Here is a 23128-nt window from a genome sequence, read left to right as displayed (position 1 = left end):
CTATTACAGCTTCAACTCTTCTGGGAAGGCTGTCCACAAGGTTGCGGAGTGTGTTTAAAGGAATTTTCCACCATTTTTCCAAAAGCGCATTGGTGAGGTCACACACTGATGTTGGTCCAGAGGGCCTGGCTCTCAGTTTCTGTTCAAATTCATCCCAAAGGTGTTCTATCGGGTTCAGGTCAGGACTCTGTGCAGGCCAGTCAAGTTCATCCACACCAGACTCTGTAATCCATGTCTTTATGGACCTTGCTTCGTGCACTGGTGCACAGTCATGTTGGAAAAGGAAGGGGCCCGCTCCAAACTGTTCCCACAAGGTTGGGAGCATGGAATTGTCCAAAATGTTTTGGTATCCTGGAGCATTCAAAGTTCCTTTCACTGGAACTAAGGGGCCAAGCCCAACTCCTGAAAAACAACCCCACACCGTAATTCCTCCTCCACCAAATTTCACACTCGGCACAATGCAGACCGAAATGTACCGTACTCCTGGCAACGCTGGAAATCACTGAGAGCGTTTCTTTCACAAATGTTTGTAGAAACAGTCTCCATGCCTAAGTGCTTGATTTTATACACCTGTGGCCGGGCCAAGTGATTTATTTATTTATTGAAATTTATTGATTAGGACACCTGATTCTGATCATTTGGATGGGTGGCCAAATAATTTGGGCAACATAGTGTTTTTCTTTCGCTGGTTTATAAAGTACAACCTCCATTAAAAAGAAACTGATGATTCTGATTGTGTATAAAAAGATGTTGTGGTTGTTATTACTCTTCACAAGGAGCAAATATCTCGTCAACTACCCCCCCATGGAAGAACTATAAATCAAACAAGATGCCGTCAGAGGGGACGTAAGCTACGTGATGCGAGAGTATAATCCAGTCTTCGGACTAGTGGTGTTTCTCAAGGTTCTATTTTAGGTCCTTTCTTTTTCAAAATCTGTGAATTCAGCTTTTAACCAGCAGATTCTGTGAGAGACTAACATTTTTGCAGCGGATTCTTAAAAACACTAGAGCGCTGTCATAGAGATCTTTGACTTGTGTTTTTGCAGAAGGTCCTTAAAACATCAGAACGCTCCTGTAACGCTGATGAAATAAATAGATCACAATAACATGTGTACTGTAAAAACACAAAGTACAATTTATAGTAAAGGGAAAAGTCTGCCTTAGCTTTCTGAAAACAATTTAGTTGAACAGGCCTGGTGTACAGCTTGGAAAGCAATAGAGATTTCTCTGAAAACTTGTCAGCACACAGCCATTATTGGTAATTTAGTAATTATGTCCACGCTGTGTCCAGAGTGTAGTGTGAGCACCATTGTTATCTAGCAGTCTTAATCCTCTTGGGCATGGAATTCACAGGAGCTGCACAGGTTGTTACTCGAATCCTCTTCCACTTCTCAATGATGACATCGCTGGTGGAAATTGGGCTCCTCTTCTTTCCTTGCGCTTGAGGATGCCCCCAGAATTGGGTTCAGGTCTGGAGGAGGCATACTTGTCACCTGGGAGGTGTGTTTGGGCTCGTTATGTTGGAAAACATGCTCTGTTTCAGAATGTTACTGTACATATTTATGTTTTCCCCTCAATGAACCGCAGCTCCCCAGTGCCGGCAGCACTCATGCAGCCCCAGACCATTTGATGCTACCCCCTCCATGCTTGCATGTCAGCAAGACACATTTATCTTTGTTGTGTTGCCAGCTATCCATCCATGCATTTTCTATTCCCACATTAGGGCCACGCATGGGCTTGAGCCTATCCCAACTGACTTAGGACAAGAGACGGGCTACACTCTGGACTGCTTGCCAGCCAATCGCAGTGCTTTTGACAAGTCACATTTGAAGGCCATTATGTGCAACACGGATGTGTGGAAATCAGAGATGTCCCGATCCTGATTATGGGATCAGATCGGGGGCCGATATTTGCCTTTCGCAGAGCCCAACCGATCTTTACCGCGGTTGTCTCCCACTGTTTACATGGCAAAAGATTGTACTCTTGTGAAAGATTCCTTCAAAAGGGATGCACGCTCATTTTCATATTCCTGGAGTTGCATGATTTCCAGGAGGGTGTCTTGCCGGAACACCGGCTCCAATTTGAGAGCAAGCCGCAACAAATGTGTCGTCTATCTTCTAAGACAGTGGTTCTCAACCTTTTTTCAGTGATGTACCCCCTGTGATTTTTTTTTAAATTCAAGCACCCCCTAATCAGAGCAAAGCATTTTTGGTTGAAAAAAAGAGATAAAGAAGTAAAATACAGCACTATGTCAGCAGTTTCTGATTTATTAAATTGTATAACAGTGCAAAATATTGCTCATTTGTAGTGGTCTTTCTTGAACTATTTGGAAAAAAAGATAGGTTTTTATTTATATTTATAAAGGATTTTTGAATTGTTGCTATTTTTTAGAATAATAAAAAAAAATCTCACGTACCCCTTGGCATACCTTCAAGTACCCCCATGGGTACGCGTACCCCCATCTGAGAACCACTGTTCTAAGATACCAATCCTCACCACCATTGCGGAAAATAAACCATTTCTTCCAATGGAGGATGAAAGGAAAATGAAGTGCTAAGCATGTTACACACGCACACACACACACGCACACATTCTTGTATTTGTTACCTTCTTGAGACCTCTGAAAAATGCCTACCTCTTTAGGACCACCCTTTCTAGATATATAAAGATTTGTATTTACAGCAATGATAATATATACTTACTATGCAAATATAAAAAAAGGCAAGCTTTTAGTTTTTTTGAATTGTTGGTTCGTAATTGTTTTTTGTTTTTTTCGTAATTGTTTTTTAATCTTCATTATGTACCATATTTTTCGGACTATAAGGTACACTTAAAAGCCTTTCATTTTCTCAAAAATCAACAGTGCGCCTTTTAACTCGGTGCGCCTAATGTATGGAATAATTCTGGTTTTCTTACCTACCACACAGCTATTTTATTTGGTACAGGGTGTAATGACAAATATGACCAGTAGATGGCAGTCACACATAAGAGATACATGTAGACTGCAAGATAATGTCAGTAAACAACTGCAAAACTTTAAATGTTCCATTGAGCGTATAGAACATTACACAAGGTGCGCAAAAATCTGTCAAAATGTTTTAGTGTGACATTGGTTAGGTATGAAGCCGTACCGCTTGATGGATTGTCAACATACGAGTATTATGGTGTGTGTACATCCATCCATTTTCTACCGCTTGTCCCTTTTGGGGTCGCGGGCGGTGCTGGAGCCTATTTTAGCTGCATTCGGGCGGAAGGCGGGGTACACCCTGTACAATGACCGCAAAATGGCACCCATTAGCACACATATTATTTGGCGTTTTGCAATATTATGCAAAACCAACTTTTCTTACCTTGTTGTACCTGCTGATGTGTATTTGGAATCTGCATAAGTCCTAAAAATTTGCGCGCGTCCATACCAATACCGTAGTCGATAAGCTTCTTCTTTTTCTCTATCATCTCATAACTAACCGCTAAAGCTTAAATGTAAATTAGGGGTGATGATCCAGATGTTGATACGATTGGTACCTAGTGTGGTATGAGTATATAAATGCTACTAAAGTACTTAGATCCAAGATAGTTAGATTTTTATTTATGTTGTTGTTATTATTACAAAATCATTTTTTGGTCGTTTTTTTTGTTGTTGTTTACCAAGTCAGGGAGTACGTCTGTGGATACAGGAAGTCTTTGAGGACAAAACACAAATGATTTAAATGTGAGCCAATAGTAGTGTTTGCTTTTGTTTAGTTCTTGTACACAAATATAGACCACAAATTGAATACAGTGTCTCATCTGGGGCCGTACTTATCAAGCTTCTTAGAATTACTCCTAAGAAGTCTGCTAAGAGTTGACTTAAGAGTAAATAAATTCTTCGCTGAAAGCTGCACTTAAAAGTTAGTTATCAAGCGTCTTACTCACACTTTCAGCGAAGTGTAGGACTGAATCTTAAGTGTCACACTCAGAGCTGAATTACGACATTACTATGTGCCGTAAACGGAATTTTAGGTGACGTCATTTCTGTGTCCATAGAAATGACCAATCACGGAAGGGAATCCGTTGTCTAAGAATAAAGAAATATCTTGGAAATATTGAAGTGGACAATGGGAGTGTATATTTTGACAATAAACTACAAAATAATACAAAACAAACTAGTCCCCGCCGGCACTCACGCTACCGCTCCCTCTCTTCTCTCGCCCACACACTCACTGACGTCACTCACCTCACGGCCACACACATACGCTACTCTCATAAAATGTTCTTTCCAATTCATTAATTAGGCAACTAATTTGAAACTGGTGTGGGTGGCTCTATATATACTAGCCCACTGCAGCCACATGCAGAAATCAACAAGGAATCGAAAAGTATTAAATCTGTGACAAAAATAATACCCGCTCTGTCTAAACGATACCGTTTGATCAGCTGCTCGTCATCAAACAAATCCAGGACATCGTTCCGCTCCCTGAACGTTCGCGCACGTCTCTCTCGCCTCAGTGCCATCCCCTGCTGGCAACTCCTAACCACTTAAGACACCTCTGAAGGTCTCTTAAATATCGTGGAGAGTAGGAGTGATTCTTAGACTTAAGAACGTTGATAAAAAGCTTTTATTCTTAAGTTTGAGAGTAGGACTAAATTTCACAAATTCTCAGGACTTAAGTGTAAAATGGCACTCTAAGAAGCTTGATAAGTACGGCCCCTGATTTACAACAATACTGTCCATCCAGCCATCGTTTTTTTCTGACGCGTGTCCCTCTTGGGGTCGCGGGGGATGGAGCCTATCCCAGCTGCACTCGGGCGGAAGGCAGGGTACACCTTGGACAAGTCGCCGCCTCATCGCTGGGCCAACATAAATAGACTAGCACATTCTAAAATTAATAAGAGAAGCTTTATAAAAAATGTGTTATTGTTTTTTACTTAAGCTACTTGCGATAAAACATTTTTAATTCTATAACTTATTTTCCAAAGTATCGGATCGGGACTTGCAATTGGATTGGATGGGAGGTCAAAAATGTTGATTGGGCCTAGTTGGAATAGTTGGACGTCCTCTTTGAGCTGCAGATTTACAAATATATTCTGAAGTTATTTAGGTGTGTCTAAAAAAAACTCTGGTCATTTTAACGTGACCCTTTAAATAATATCCAGGATAAAATGTCAGTTTCCCTCAGAGTGTTGACCAAGCTAATGGTGTGGAGAGGACACCTTGAAGCTTTGAGGACAAATGATAGTCTCCTGGCAGGTGTGTCCATCTCAACTTAAATACCCTGCAGTGATACTTGCGTCCTCAAGAAAGATTTGGGGGAAGAGAAACCTCACGAGTAGTTCATTTGATGACAAAGTATCGAGCCAGCCATTGCTTAGAAGTGATGACAACTGGTACCCGACCCAACATAATATACAGTACAGGCCAAAAGTTTGGACACACCTTCTCCTCATTCAATGCGTTTTCTTTATTTTCCTGACTATTTACATTGTAGATTTTCACTGATGGCATCAAAACTATGAATGAACACATGTGGAGTTATGTACTTAACAAAAAAAAGGTGACATAACTAAAAACATGTTTTATATTCAAGTTTCTTCAAAATAGCCATCATTTGCTCTGATTAAAGTTAAAGTACCAATGATTGTCACACACACTAGGTGTGGTGAAATTTGTCCTCTGAATTTGACCCATCCCCTTGTTCCACCCCCTGGGAAGTGAGGGGAGCAGTGGGCAGCAGCGGTGCCGCGCCCGGGAATCATTTTGGTGATTTAATACCCAATTCCAACCCTTGACGCTGAGTGCCAAGCAGGGAGGTAATGGGTCCCATTTTTATAGTCTTTGGTATGACTCGGCCGGGGTTTGAACTCACAACCTACCGATCTCAGGGCGGACACTCTAACCACTAGGCCACTGAGTAGGTTACTGCTTTGCACACTCTTGGCATTCTCCCGATAAGCTTCAAGCACACCAGTGAAGTGAAAACCATTTCAGGTGACTACCTCTTGAAGCTCATGGAGAGAATGCAGAGAGTGTGCGAAAAAGTAGTCAGAGCAAATAATGGCTATTTTGAAGAAACTAGACTATAAAACATGTTTTCAGTTATTTCACCTTTTTTTGTTAAGTACATAACTCCACATGTGTTCATTCATAGTTTTGATGCCTTCAGTGACAATCTACAATGTAAATAGTCATGAAAATAAAGAAAACACATTGAATGAGAGTGTGTGTCTAAACTTTTGGCCTGTACTGTATCTGTGGCTGAAGCCTTAATGAGTTAGTATATGGCGTTCTGAATCAGCCAGTCTTCTATAACAAGCTCTCCATTTGTTTATAATAACGCTTGTCAAATAGTGGGGGGCGCTGTGAGGTGTCACATTTATGGGTTTTTCTCTGCTAACGGCCATAATGTTTTGTATTCAACAAATACTTTTCAACACCGACAGAGACACTGAAAAGATGTGTTATTGTCTGTGCTATGGCACCATCTTTTGGACGAGTTTGCTCACTGCAGGCGCTGTGGGTTGAAAATGTAATAATAAATGATAAATGGGTTATACTTGTATAGCGCTTTTCTACCTTCAAGGTACTCAAAGCGCTTTGACAGTATTTCCACATTCACCCATTCCACACACACTGATGGCGGGAGCTGCCATGCAAGGCGCTAACCAACAGCCATCAGAGGCAAAGGGTGAAGCGTACTCCGTTTTGTGCCTTGAACTGGAAGTATATTGCGTTTCATCTAGCATTTCTACTTGAAAGGATTCTTCATTCATCACTGCAAGCAACATTTGTAAGTTTTACAATATAAGTAAAACAATTCAGACTTACTAAACTGTCCCATTAGTGATGTCTGTAGGTGTGTTTCCATGCATATTTGTACGTGCTATCGTAATGTAATCAATCTAGTGTTGTTAGCATTATATGCTAACATGTTTACAAGTGTCTGTGTTAGTGTTATTAACTTACAATGGCAATCTGTTTATACTGTTCCAGTTTTGTACATTCACCAAAATGTCACTGTGGAGTTATTGAATCTGTTTAGCTAATTAGAGTGTGGGCTCTGTTTTGTTTGATCATCCCTTTTACTGCCTTGTGACAGGCACCGTTTGGAAACATAAAGGGTATGTAAATAAACATACATATCTGTGGCTAATATATGTAAAACATTTATTTATTATCAAATTTGATGGGTGCAGCTTAAAAAAAGGTGCGCTCTGTAGCCTGGAAAGTGCGGTAATAGCAAATTCCCTTGAAGGTATCACTGTTAACGGTTGCTATTAATGGTTGATATTGTTGACATGTTCTCATGACATCATAATAAATGGTAATGTCATTGTTTAGTAGGCTGTAATGTGAAACATATTTATTTAAAAGACAAAATACACTAATATTGGCTTCATTTGTGTAAAGATGCTCATCGTCTTCAGAAAAGACAAAGGCTCCAGGTGCAGTGTGGTTTTTCTGTGTGAGGATTTTGGCACTATTTTGACGCAATATTGGCCTTGATGGCACAGACGGAATTTGCTCTCGCTAAGACCGCTACAAGCCCTGGTGCTGTCCGCCACTTTATATGTTCCCTGTGCGCTTAGATTACCTCAAATAATAGTTCCGTCTTGTGTTCTCTGCTAGTGTAAAGTGAGCAGAGAACGTATTGTAAGGCGGGGTTTCTTAACTTTTTTGACTCCGGGTCCCACCTTTTCCACTACAGATAAACCTGTGGCCCACTCAAATATTAATACTTAATCAATAGGCTTACTCTTAATTTTAATCCTACCCAATAATTACAGTGCTAAAATAAATTAAACTAAATATAAATTAGTGAAGTGAATAATGAAATATAAATATGTGTATATATGTATGTAAATGTGTATATATATGTATGTATATTTGTATATATGTATGTATTTATGTATGTGTATATATATATATATATATATATATATATATATATATATATATATATATATATATATATATATATATATATATATGTGTGTGTGTATATATATGTGTATATATGTATGTGTATATATATATATATATATATATATATATATATATATATATATATATATATGTGTGTGTATATATGTGTATATATGTATGTGTATATATATATATATATTATATATATATATATATATATATATATATATATATATATATATATATATATATATATATATATATATATATATATATATTTCTCGCGCACTAATTGACTCAAAGAGTGCACACTTGATGTCATGCTATCGATGGAAACATGTATTTTTAGACAATATGATTTGAGACACCGAGAGTAACAAGCAGTACAAAATGGATTAGAAAGGACATATTTAAACACATTTTTAAAAAAAAAAATATATTTTTTAAACATCTCACGGGACGGATTTTAGACGCTGGCGGGTGGGCTCCGGCCCGTGGGCCGTAGTCTGGGGACCCCTGATCTACATCTTCAAGCTACATTTAAACCAGTGCAGGTGGCACTGGGAGCGGGTGGGTAGAGTGTCTTGTCGAAGGACACAATGGCAGTGACTAGAATGGCGGAAGCGGGAATTGAACATGGAACCCTCAAGTTGCTGGCATGGCCGCTCTACCAACCGAGCCACGCCAATTTTAAATAAAAAATAAAATAAATATTATATAAATACACACATTTTACCTTTTTAAAAAAAATTATAATTTAATTAATTTATTAATGAATATTTTTCTTTTTTCTTTAATAAACTGTTCAAATGCAAATACAACTTTACCATTTTAGTTGTATTTTTTTCGCCAAAAAACTTCTTTGACTTTAGCTCCGGACTTCTTCTGTTTGTTTGATATTGTCATTACTGCCACAAGTGGTGAAAAAATGTATTATAACTGAGTACCATCGCGGCCCATTCGGACCACAGCTGAAAAACATATTTTTGGGGAGGGGGCTCGCGGCCAAACAATGAAGTAGAGCACGTAAGGCTACAGAGTTGTACTGTAAAGAAGTAAGTCACACCTCAGTTATTGTATAGAAAATGGTGTGAGCACAAGGTTGTTGTCCGATGAGGTGAGAAACACTATTGCATTTAAGAAGTCGCAACAAAATACGGAGGTGGCGTTTGTAGGGTTAAAATATATCAAATCCACTGTAGGTAACCTGGAATTGTCTCTGCTTAGTTAGCAATATAGCGTCAGATAACATAGCAATTAGGCCTTTTGCTTTGGCAAAACATAATAGTCTCCTAAAGAAGAGCAGATGTTATTAAGGAAATGTAGAGCAACACATTTACTGGTAATAAACTGGCACTACAATAATAAGACCCCTAATAATACATAATATTAAGTGCATACAAAGTGCAAGTATTGTGTGCCGTGGTTTAGAAAAGGCTGTCCAGCAGAGGAGGCACCTGCTCAGCCTAATGATGCTCTTACTTCCTATTTCCTGACGTAGAGCAGTTCTTCACACCAGAGTCACTCATTAGTCACGGTCAGCTTTCAGGGCGCGTGATTCAGTCACAGCCACCTGTTGGTATTGCGTCGTCGCCACTGGAGAGCTATTCATTTCTCCCCCAGTGATGCACGCAGACACCCCCTCAGAGACATAGGAGAAACACTTATCAAGTCAAGTAGTATAGATTTTATACATAAAAATATATTTCACGGCTGTAAGTTGTGACCGTCGAGAGGAAGTCTTGCAAGAAGAATGTATGCTTTTAAGTTTGCACTTTGTAAGAGCGATATGGACTCTGACCAGACAACCTCAATTCATTGCAAGAGTCATTTAGAGGCTGCTGTAGTCAGATCCAAAGCATACAGAAGTACCCCAACTTAAGAGTGTTTTGAGATAAGAGTTGTCTTTCGGGCTAATTGTTATGCTTCAGGTGGCGAGCAATGTGAGTGGCAAGCATCTCCGCCATTAGTTGGCGTAGCAAATGCCACAGTCTTACTCGCCATAGCTAGAGATTGACATTTAAACCATGGTAATAAAGAAAGTGAGTGTGGACAACCGTGCTAAGAAGAAGTGGATGATATCAAATGATATCATCGTGACCGAGTGTGGTGCCATCTCGGCGAAGCAATTCAAGCGGATCACTGCTAGTCCGCACCATACTGAAGCAGAATGAGCCTAATGCTAGACGAGAATGTTGAAATAATTATTAAACGGGGGACATTTATCCATGGAAATATGGGGAAAGCTGCTGATGGTGTGTTTGACAGACAAGCAGTTGGAAAGAGATACCATAGAAGTCCTCTCACAGCTAAATGCTGAACATAATTATTACAAAAAAGATCAATTAGAATAATACATAAAGTTGGATATAGAGAACATACAAACCCTTTATTTATTGAATCACAAATATTGAAGTTCAACGATTTGGTGCATTTGCAAACAGCTAAAATTATGTATAAAGCAAACTATAACCTGCTACCCAAGAATGTACAACAATTCTTCTCAACAAAAGAGGAGAAACATAACCTTAGAGGGAAATCTAATTTAAAACATTTGTATGCTCGTACAACACTTAAAACCTTTAGCATATCAGTCATACTTGCCAACCCTCCCGATTTTCCTGGGAGACTCCCGAATTTCAGTGCCCCTCCCGAAAAACTCCTGGGGCAACCATTCTCCCGAATTTTCCCCGAATTTCTCCCGATTTCCATCCGGACAACAATATTGGGGGCGTGCCTTAAAGGCACTGCCTTTAGCGTCGTCTCTCACCTGAAAAGGAGACTATTATATATGTCTCCGTTATCCATAGGTTTATCTATAACCCATAAAGTAGGCAGGCACGGAGCTATTTCTCAGCGTGTGTTTATTCCAGCCGGCACGTTAATACACTGACACACAACATCCGGATTCCCATCATGTATTGCTTCAAAACTACGGCAAGTAGTAATGTCCAAAAACATAACAGAGACGAAGCAGAAGAACGAAGAAGAGACATGGCGACGACGAGTAAGAAGAAGAAGTACGCTTGCAAGTTCCAAAATGATTGTAAAAAATAATTTCAGTTCATCCAGGACAGCTCAAAGGGGAAGGGGTATGCTGCCTGCACATTTTGTAGATCAGAATTCTCCATTGAACACGGTGGCCGAACGGATATACTCATTCATGAACGGATTATTTATATATATATATATATATATATATATATATATATATATATATATATATATATATATATATATATATATATAAGAAATACTTGAAAATATATACACCCTCCCCCCATCTCCCGAATTCGGAGGTCTCAAGGTTGGCAAGTATGATATCACTATGTTGAATTAAATTATGGAATGGATTAACCAAAGAAATCAAACAAAGCACCAATATGATTCAGTTTAAGAGCCTGTTCAAACTTCACGTGTTCACAAAGAACAATAATTATGATGAACATCTTGAACCCTTATTTTATTTATTTATCTTTTTATTTTTCAGATTTTTTTTAGGTTTTTTTTAGATAAATATTATTTATGTATTTAATATTTGTTTACTTACTATGGTATATTATTTATGTATTCACTGTTATGTTAAAGAGAACAAGGAAATGGGATAAAATGGCTATGGTATGAAAAGGGGTAGGATTAAATAAGATCAGTTTCTTCCTACTCCTTTTCGGACGTGCTGTAATGAAACAACTGGAAATGTGTGATGCATTACATTGTATCGTATGCATGTTCGAAATAAACTAACTGAACAGAACTGAACTTTACTTCATAAAACTTCTGTAGTTTTTTGAAGTGCATTCTATTATAGTATTTTTCATATAATAGTTGTTATCTAAAAGTTAGATTTTCTTTTTGAAAGGCATATTACATGTTAAAATTGTGCTGTTTTGGGGAAACTGAGCACACGAGTGATGGGGGTGTAAAACATGATCATCAGCTCTCATTGAGCTGACGCAGGAAGTATGTACATCCTCTGCTGTGTCTATGTGAGAGGTCCCATGAGATTGTGGATCCCATGGAACCTGAAATAGTCTACAGTAGACACTGTGTATAGAAGAGGCCATTGCAATATGCAGGTATTAGGTTATAAAAATGCGTGTGACGTCTTAATTAATAGGAGGTTTGCCATTTCTGTTTTTGTGTGATTTTTGACTGTATTTTAATGACAAAATTGAGTAACTCACCTCATCTTGTCCTGGTCTTGTCTTGGGTAAGGTCCAACTAGGGTTAGGCTGCATCTGGATCACTTCTGGGGCCGTACTTATCAAGCTTCTTAGAGTGCCATTTTACACTTAAGTCCTGAGAATTTGCGAAATTTAGTCCTACTCTCAAACTTGAGAATAAAAGCTTTTTATCAACGTTCTTAAGTCTAAGAATCACTCCTACTCTCCACGATATTTAAGAGACCTTCAGAGGTGTCTTAAGTGGTTAGGAGTTGCCAGCAGGGGGTGGCACTGAGGCGAGAGAGACGTGCGCGAACGTTCAGGGAACGGAACAATGTTTTGTTTTTGTTTGATGACGAGCAGCTGATCAAACGGTATCGTTTAGACACAGCGGATATTATTTTTGTCACAGATTTAATACTTTTCGATTCCTTGTTGATTTCTGCATGTGTCTGCAGTGGGCTAGTATATATAGAGCCACCCACACCAGTTTCAAATTAGTTGCCTAATTAATGAATTGGAAAGAAAATGTTATGACAGTAGCGTATGTGTGTGGCCGTGAGGTGAGTGACGTCAGTGAGTGTGTGGGCGAGAGAAGAGAGGGAGCGGTAGCGTGAGTGCCGGCGGGGACTAGTTTGTTTTGTATTATTTTGTAGTTTATTGTCAAAATATACACTCCCATTGTCCACTTAAATATTTCCAAGATATTTCTTTATTCTTAGACAACGGATTCCCTTCCGTGATTGGTCATTTCTATGGACACAGAAATTATGTCACCTAAAATTCCGTTTACGGCACATAGTAATGTCGTAATTCAGCTCTGAGTGTGACACTTAAGATTCAGTCCTACACTTCGCTGAAAGTGTGAGTAAGACGCTTGATAACTAACTTTTAAGTGCAGCTTTCAGCGAATAATTTATTTACTCTTAAGTCAACTCTTAGCAGACTTCTTAGGAGTAATTCTAAGAAGCTTGATAAGTACGGCCCCTGATTTCTCTCTTCCAGCTCCTTGCGAAAACAAAGCAGTAAGATGACGACAACAAATGTGCATCAAGACTGCTCCCCCCAGTGGATACGCTAGCTCGATTAGGCACGTTCATGTGTCTGCACCATGTGTTGCGGCGGCTGTTGTTTGTGTGCGCACACCTGCACGTTTGTCTGCATGCTTGCTGGCGTGTGCTGATTCGGAGGAGGTACAGGAAGCTCCAAAAAAGCACAGCGCAGATGGAACACACTGAGAAAAGGGGCACACAAATCTAAAGGAAGAAAAAAAAAACACTGCATCAAAGCTGTTCATGTATAACAATTGGCAATTGAGGTGAAATTGAGTTCAAAAAGTTGTGATTGGTGAAGAGCTAAGAGGGTTAGGCCTCCGTTGAGGCTTCAGGACTGTGCAGACATGTTGTATTTTTGAGGCAAAGTGGAGGGGGAAACAAGATGGAGAGAAGAAGACAAGGGATTGATTGGAGAGGCAGAGAGAAGATGGGAAACCTTCCAAGAGGAAGAAGACATGAAGAGGTGGCGGCTTTCATTGAAAGACGGCCAAAGTTGCCCTAATTGCCATTTAGCCATGTCAGCATGATGGATGGTCTATAGGTAGCATTGACTGTCTGCCTTTCACTTGGATATGCATCCCTGCAAGCACCAGTGAAAACATAGATATTGTTTGTGACTTGAATCGCTCAGGTAGCTCAATCCAACATGGTGGGCACAGATAATCTACAGTTATTAAGCAAGCTGGTCAAGTCAGAAACTTTGTTTAGTTGTGAGGCAGATTTCAGAGGGCTCAATATGACCTGCTCAGTGGCCTAGTGGTTAGAGTTTCCGCCCTGAGATCGGTAGGTCGTGAGTCATACCAAAGGCTATAAAAATGGGACCCATTACCTCCCTGCTTGGCACTCAGCATCAAGGGTTGGAATCCGGGGTTAAATCACCAAAATGATTCCCAACCACCGCTGCTACTCACTGCTCCCCTCACCTCCCAGGGGGTATGGGTGATGGGTCAAATGCAGAGGATAATCTCACCACACCTAGTGTGTGTGTGACAATCATTGGTACTTTAATAACTGACTACTACAGGACACTGAGGAATATCCTTTTCTTTAAACACATTGTTTTCTCAATTCTCACATCGCTGCATAAAATGTAAATAGTACAGTAGTGCCTTAATTTACAAGGTTAATACGTTCTGTGACGGAGCACTCAACACTTGTGTATCGCAAATCAATTGACTATTCCAGTGGTTCTCAACCTTTTTTCAGTGATGTACCCCCTGTGAACATTTTTTTAATTCAAGTACCCCCTAATCAGAGCAAAGTATTTTTGATTGAAAAAAAGAGATAAAGAAGTAAAATACAGCACTATGTCATCAGTTTCTGATTTATTAAATTGTATAACAGTGCAAAATATTGCTCATTTGTTGTGGTCTTTCTTGAACTATTTGGAAAAAAGATATAAAAATAACTAAAAACTTGTTGAAAAATAAACAAGTGATTCAATTATAAATAAAGATTTCTACACATAGAAGTAATCATCAACTTAAAGTGCCCTCTTTGGGGATTGTAATAGAGATCCATCTGAATTTATGAACTTAATTCTAAACATTTCTTCACATAAAAAGAAATCTTTAACATCAATATTTATGGAACATGTCCACAAAAAATCTAGCTGTCAACACTGAATATTGCATTGTTGCATTTCTTTTCACACTTCTTTTTGACAGACATTTTTAAAAAATCTCACTTACCCCTTGGCATACCTTCAAGTACCCCCATTTGAGAACCACTGGACTATTCGATTCAAAAACCTTAATTTATCCCTGGGGAACAATTAAAAGGCACACAGTTTGGTAAATGAACGACAAGTTCAATTGAAAAGTACAAAATTACAAAGTTAAATAAAAAAAAAAGCAGCAATCGGACTAAAAGACAATATGATTGATAATTGGTACTTGGCTCCCATAATAGCACCATTTTAATATTTAACATCCATCCATTCATTTTCTACCGCTTGTCTCTTTCGGAGACGCGGGGGGTGCTGAAGCCTATCTCAGCTGCATTCGGGCGGCAGGCGGGGTACACCCTGGACAAGTCGCCACCTCATGGCAGGGCCAACACAGATAGACAGACAACATTCACACTCACATTCACACACAAGGGCCAATTTAGTGTTGCCAATCAGCCTATTCCCAGGTGCATGTCTTTGGAGGTGGGAGGAAGCCCACGCAGTCACGGGGAGAACATGCAAACTCCACACAGAAAGATCCCGAGCACAGGATCGAACCCAGGACCTTCGTATTGTGAGGCACACGTGCATTTTAAAAAGAAAAAATATTTTTTAGATAAATATTGTATAAAACAATGCAATATAATGTACTACAAGCAACTACAGTAGGAACTAATGTAATAATAATGTAAAGCATTTACCCTGGAGAGTGGACTTTTATGGTATCTCCTTCAAGCTACTTCTCCATCAAACACACCATCAGCAGCTTTTCCATATGTTCATGGCTAAATGTCATTTGGATATTATTTTAACATTCTTGGCTGCCGTTAGACCCATCCTGCTTCAGTATGATGCAGACTAGCAGTGATACTCTTGAATTGCTTCACCAAGCTGACACTCTTGTCATTTTTTTTGATTATTTCTTTCTTTATTTCAACAAATATATCATCCACTTCTTCTTCTCAGCACGGTCCTTCCCACTCACTTTCTTCCTTCCCATGTTTGGAAAAACAAAGTTATGTCCATTTCTAAGATAATGCGAGTAAGACCATATATTTTGGATGCATCTAAAGGGGTTCACAGTGACATTTGCTACACCAACTACTGGCGGGGATGCTTGTGACTCAAATGTTTGCTTGCAACTTAAAGCATAACAATTAGCCGAGGGACAGCACTTACACTATATTGCCTAAAGTATTTGGCCACCTGCCTTGACTCACATATGAACTTGAAGTGCCATCCCATTCCTAACCCATAGGGTTCAATATGATGTTGGTCCACATTTTGCAGCTATTAAGGCTTCAACTCTTCTGGGAAAGCTGTCCAAAAGGTTGCAAAGTGTGTTTATAGGAATTTTCCACCATTCTTCCAAAAGCGCATTGGTGAGATCACATACTGATGTTGATCGAGAAGGCCTGACTCTCAGTCTCCGTTCTAATTCATCCCAAAGGTGTTCTATCGGGTTTACGTCAGGACTCTGTGCAGGCCAGTCAAGTTCATCCACACCAGACTCTGTCATCCATGTCTTTATGGACCTTGCTTTGTGCACTGGTGCACAGTCATGTTGGAAGAGGAAGGGGCCCGCTCCAAACTGTTCCCACAAGGTTGGGAGCATGGAATTGTCCAAAATGTTTTGGTATCCTGGAGCATTCAAAGTTCCTTTCACTGGAACTAAGGGGCCAAGCCCAACTCCTGAAAACCTACCCCACACCATAATTCCTCTACCACCAAATTTCAAATTCGGCACAATGCAGTCCAAAATGTACCGTTCTCCTGGCAACCAAATCACTGAGCTCCTGAGAGCGGCCCATTCTTTCACAAATGTTTGTAGAAACAGTCTCCATGCCTAAGTGCTTGATTTTATACACCTGTGGCCGAGCCAAGTGATTAGGACACCTGAGTCTGATCATTTGGATGGGTGGCCAAAATACTTTTGGTAATATAGTGTATATATGTATGTATAATGTGTGTATATATATATATATATATATATATATATATATATATATATATATATATATATATATATATATGTATGTGTGGGAAAAAAATCACAAGACTATTTCATCTCTACAGGCCTGTTTCATGAGGGGGTTTTTCCTCAATCCTCAGGAGATTTTCTCCTGAGGATTGAGGAAAACCCCTCATGAAACAGGCCTGTAGAGATGAAATAGTCTTGTGATTTTTTCCCACACATACATATTACGCTCTACCACGGTATCGAGCACTATTTTTTTGGATAATCTAATCAAGACATTATATATATATATATATATATATATATATATATATATATATATATATATATATATATATATATATATATATATATATATATATATATATATATATATATATATATCAGTGGCGTGCGGTGAGGTTAATGTCTGGTGAGGCACGACTGCATCATCACAGTCAAATTTAAAAACATATGAACCTGCAGTGCAGGTGTACCTAATGTTGTGTCCCTGCGGTTGTTCGCGGCTCCTGCAGCGCGAGCATTGTTGTTTTTGCACTTTTTGGCTTCTTGTTAAGTGACTTTTTTTGGGTGGATTCGGTCTTGCACGTGGAGGGTTTGGGTGTGGGCTTTGGTTGGTGTGGCCGCGGTGCTCCCGTCGGGCGGTGCATTCTGCGGCGGAGGTGCTTGGCACCAGGAGGCGGGGTTATGAGACGAGCCTCACACAGTGTGTCTCCGCAGCAGATTTATGATCGCTCAGCACTAAAAATACGTTACACACATACAGTTGTTGACAAAATACACTTTACATTATATACCTCAGCTAACTAAACTATGGAAATGTATAATATAATTCATATAGCAATACGGTCTCACTGCACAGCAGGCCAGCAGTTAGCCGAGTCGCAATCCATGGTGAGGCACAAGTGCCTCAACTGGCTGCTGATCACCGCACCGTGTCTTCTCAGTATTTGAACGGCAAATGTGAAAATAAAAATAAAAATAATCTAAAACTGGTGAAGTTAAATGGAAAATAACTTTAGTATAATCACTGGATACATATAACAATTAAATTATTATTTTTTTCTTTCCATGATGGCAGGTGAGGCCCCGCCTCCCCTGCCTCTAGTGACTGCACGCCACTGATATATATGTGTATATATATATATATATATATATATATATATATATATATATATATATATATATATATATATATATATATATATATATATATATATATATATATATATATATATATATATATATGTATATATACACACACAAATATGTATATATATTTGGATGGGTGGCCAAATACTTTTGGCAACATAGTGTATCTCAAAAAATTAGGGCACTCTTAAGTTGAGATACCACTGTATTTTAAATAATATCACAATAGCCATAATATCATTATGGCTGCATACTAACTGAAGTACCATAATAGACAGGATAGATACCTATATACAAATGACACCAAAGATGAGTGAAAGTGGTATAAGGTCCTGATGGGCACTTAGACCACACAGTATTATTGAGCGTCTCTGCAATGCCTCTCAGGAGATTCTAAATTAAATACAAAGCTGAATCAGATAGTACCAGGAGGAATTCATTCACCAGAAGAATATGAATTGAAGTGTTTGATTGTGTTTTTGCACTGGCTAGGGCGGACAGAGACACCTTACTTGCAGTCGTGTGCCGTACCACTGATTTTCTTTCCGATCCCGAGTAAAATTCAGGCCGGTATTGGCAATACCGATCTGATACCGATACGTTTTGCAAATATATCTAAATAGTTGTGTAATTTAAATAATCAAATATCTCATAGCATGAATAATGCAAAACAGAGTTATTTATTTATTTAAAACTCTGAAGTATTGAGGTAGTGGCATGAATACCAATATCCATCAATTTTCTACCGCTTGTCCCTTTCGGGGTCGCTGGAGCCTATCTCAGCTTTATTCGGGCGGAAGGCGCGGTACACCCTGGACAAGTCGCTACCTCGTCGCAGGGCCAACACAGATAGACAGACAACATCCACACTCACAATCACACACTAGGGCCAATTTAGTGTTGCCAGTTAACCTATCTGAATAACAATATAACCCATGCTAATAAAACAGAAAAACAGTGGACAAAATCATACAAAGTATACAAAAATGGTGTTTCGAACCATACAAATTTAAATAAGTAAAATAATAAAAACATTACAATTAATTAATTATTAAGAACTAATATTTAATTCACAAATGCAGTTACAGTATGTTAATTATTTTCACGTTTACAACACTCAACATTGACACATTGCCTCATTTACATGTTTAGATACTTGTTTGTACTGCGTTCTTGTTAGTGATAAACATTATCTCAAGTAACTAAAGTATCAATCGTATTGATGTTTCGATTTAAGAAACAATATTAGTGCATAGAGGCCTGCTATTGGCGGTGTCTATATTTTAGTATTGAGCCGCATATCACTACTTACTAGTGAGAGTGGCACACCCTGCTGCAATACTAGTATTTTGTCACACTAAATAGTTTCAAATGATTTAGACTTAGGTAAATACAGTCTGATGAAAATGGGCTGAAGGATGATAACATACTGTATATAAAATAATGTACAGTATATACACAATATTATCAATCTTAGAGAAAGGGGAACCACACTTTTTTTTGGAATTTTGCCTATCGTTTACAATCATTATGAGAGACAAGAAAATAGAAGTTGTTTAGTTTTTTTTCCGCTTTCTTATAAACATTGTCTTGTTGTAGGTGGATAACAATGCAGCTAATGGGAGCGATCCATTCTACCTATAAATCACTTTAAAAATGCATTCAAAAACTGTCAACAATACTTAATTTACGTTCTGTAACCCGTATAATAACCAAGTTGTAGTGACATTGTTATTGTAAGAGCAAACACTGAGGAACTCTTTTTCTATCGTAGTAACACATTGCCAAGCTTCGGTATTAGTCTTAAAAGCTAACTACGGCAAGAGATGAGCTAGCTTCTACGTCAGCACAAAACATGTTTGAGTTTATAATGCACAACACTGCGATACGACATCAATTTGTACTGACTGAAAAACATGAACAATCCTATTACAGTATCTGTAAAGTATTAGTCCACATTTCATGTTTTGTTTGTACACAGCTGAGCTAGCTAGACAGTGCATGTACTTTAGTTGTAATAACCAGCATGGCATGCTGCGTGTACCATGATCGATATTATATGTTATATATTATATGTTCGTCTGGTCCAGCTGGCCAGGGACGTTTCCTGTTGATTTTGGGTAAGCAATCCATTTATGTTGAAATAGCTTGTCTCCAAGTTCCATATTTGGAGCCTAAAAATCACTATCATCTCCCTCTCCCAGCTTCCGTCTGCACCAACGTCTCACTCTTCCTTCGTGCTCGCTTCTATAAGCAGCAGTATATTTAGCTTTAAAAGTAAAAGGTTGTAAATCCTAATTTGTCCAAAAATGACAAAACATGTCCAAAACCTACTCAGTGGCCTAGTGGTTAGAGTGTCCGCCCTGAGATCGGTATGTTGTGAGTTCAAACCCCGGCCGAGTCATACCAAAGACTATAAAAATGGGACCCATTACCTCCCTGCTTGGCACTGAGCATCAAGGGTTGGAATTGGGGGTTAAATCACCAAAATGATTCCCGGGCGCGGCCACCGCTGCTGCTCACTGCTCCCCTCACCTCCCAGGGGGTGAACAAGGGGATGGGTCAAATGCATAGGACACATTTCACCACACCTAACGTAAAATAGTCATCTTCGTTGTGTGTTACCAAGTCTGCCATGATTAGAAAACACACTTGTGTTTGATTCCGGAAGTAGGAACAAACAGATGTTGCCACAAGTCAGACGTGTGCTGCTATGGAAACAGATATCAATGCACGGAAAAAATCAGTCCCGGAAATAATTTAAATGACCAAAATACGGTAAATATTGAACATATTACATATTGTTACTTCATTGTATATAGACTTGCAGTGTGTATATAAAATGTTGATGGAGGGTTTTGAAGTGGTTTTAGAGGGCTTTGAAGGCTACAATGTCCCATTAGCTGCATCTTTCAAGTGTTTTGTTATGATCTTTAAAATCCTAAAAAAATATATCTCTCATAATGATTGTGAACTAGGGATGTCCGATAATGGCTTTTTGCCGATATTGTCCAACTCTTTAATTACCGATACCGATATCAACCGATACCGATATCAACCGATATATACAGTCGTGGAATTAACACATTATTATGCCTAATTTGGACAACCAGGTATGGTGAAGATAAGGTACTTTTTAAAAAAATGAATCAAATAAAATAAGATAAATAAATTAAAAACATTTTCTTGAATAAAAAAGAAAGTAAAACAATATAAAAACAGTTACATAGAAACTAGTAATTAATGAAAATTTGTAAAATTAACTGTTAAAGGTTAGTATTATTTGTGGACCAGCAGCACGCACAATCATGTGTGCTTACGGACTGTATCCCTTGCAGACTGTATTGATATATATTGATATATAATGTAGGAACCAGAATATTAATAACAGAAAGAAACAACCCTTTTGTGTGAATGAGTGTAAATGGGGGAGGGAGGTTTTTTGGGTTGGTGCACTAATTGTAAGTGTATCTTGTGTTTTTTATGTGGATTTAATAAAAAAAAATAAAAAAACGATACTGATAATAAAAAAAACGATACCGATAATTTTCGATATTGCATTTTAACGCATTTATCGGCCGATAATATCGGCAGACCGATATTATCGGATATCTCTATTGTGAACCATTCGCAAAATTTCCAAAAAAGTGCAGTTCCCCTTTAAAAAGGTCATATAATGCAAGACTCCATTTTCTTTCCTGTTGATACGTCTTTTTCTGTATTTGGGATCCCCAAAAGGCCTGAGAATTTGTATTTAAACCATGGAGGTTTGGCAGAGATATAAATAAAGCAAATCTGACTTGTTCCAGACAAGCCGTTGATACTGTATCTCCATAAATGGTAGAGGTTTAGCAAAAGATGCCTGGGTGAGGCCGCCATTTTTATTTTATGCAGCATGTTCATAGTCCAAAACAATAATAATAATAATTGTATTAACCACTACAAATCACGACAAAAACTTCCAGCCTGGTTTACTTTTGTGTTTTGTGACAATGTACCTACTCATCAGCGAGATTTGCTGTCGAACAGGAAAGCACAGAGCCTGCCGAGACGGGTGTTATCGCCAGGCTCTGTGCTTTCCTGCGGAGACAGTTCCAACAATTAATGGCGATGGTGGTATATACAATGCAACGATAAGTCCAGTAACGGTAGATTGAAAAAATGTAATGATACATTAGTGATGTAGCATGATTGTAACATGTCTAATGCTATATTCTTGCCTGGTTGTACATAGGAGGCATACCTTTTATTAATAGCTTTATTAAATTAAAAAGAGTTGAAAGAAACCTGAAAGCTAACCTTCTTTCATCTTTTTAGCTCTTCTCTTGCTGCAGGCCGGACTCCCGCTCCTACACGTACAGTTGGATGCTAAAATCTTTCGCTGTCGCTATTTCTAATAAAAAGCATATTTCTAACGAACAAAATTTGTTGGTACGGAAGTCTACTGTTCAAACTACATACATGGCTGACCGGGTGGGGACGCAATCCGGACAGATAGAGGGTTTCTAATAAGAGAACCCGCCTTTTAAAAACGGAAGTAAAGAATGTATGCAACATTTGGATCGAAGCACCACAATTACATGTTATGTACACCACAAGAAAGTGGTTTAGATGTACATTAAAAATCACCTTTAAGACTGTCTGGCAGCAGGACTAATCCAGGGCCTGGTATTTTAAGTTGGTTGGTAAAGTTCCCACGTGTGGTAGTCTGTTCATTCATTGTGTCACAAGTCCAACTATTGCCTACTATCAGACTTCGAAACTATGATTTTCACATGCTTCAAACATAACAGTTTAGGTAGAAGGTCTTGCAACAAAAATATAAAGCAGACAAAACGTTGATTTTCAAAGGGCAGGGATATGAATCATACGAAAATAGGGCGTTTGCAATGTCACATAGTTTGACTTTAAATGTCCAAATAATTTCTTTGTCATAAAGTAGATTTTAGAGTGGTTTGCAGCAGCACTAAAACACTTCTTAACAGTTGAATTATCACACCCTATAATAGTTATAGCCCTATTAACCATATCTGACAAGTCGTTCTATCAAAAATCCTGTGTTTGTATTCTGAAACCAAACAACGAATATCCCTAAAAAGAATAATGAGAGTGGGAGGGTTGTCATGCTGCACAAAGTAGCTGTAGAACATAATGATGATGAATGTTTAAAAAACATACGCATATATTTGTTTGACTTCAAAGACTTGA

General features: G+C 38.5%; 1 protein-coding gene and 1 long non-coding RNA gene across 5 annotated transcripts in view; one reads left to right on the top strand and one right to left on the bottom strand.

Moving 5' to 3' along the window:
• Positions 1–23128, top strand: part of phactr3a (phosphatase and actin regulator 3a) — an 85487-nt gene that overhangs the window by 9550 nt on the left and 52809 nt on the right. The gene's annotated exons all lie outside the window — the stretch shown is intronic.
• Positions 12879–23128, bottom strand: part of LOC133654217 (uncharacterized) — a 60259-nt gene continuing 50009 nt past the window's right edge. For both annotated transcript variants that reach the window (XR_009826856.1, XR_009826857.1), the window contains exon 5: positions 12879–13322. This is a non-coding gene — a long non-coding RNA (uncharacterized LOC133654217). The remainder of the gene's footprint in view (positions 13323–23128) is intronic.

This window comes from Entelurus aequoreus, linkage group LG07 (assembly GCF_033978785.1).
Source record: "Entelurus aequoreus isolate RoL-2023_Sb linkage group LG07, RoL_Eaeq_v1.1, whole genome shotgun sequence".
Classification (NCBI taxonomy): Eukaryota; Metazoa; Chordata; class Actinopteri; order Syngnathiformes; family Syngnathidae; genus Entelurus; species Entelurus aequoreus.
The sequence above is the reverse complement of the archived record's forward strand: the minus strand, read 5'-3'. Positions and strand labels throughout refer to the sequence as shown.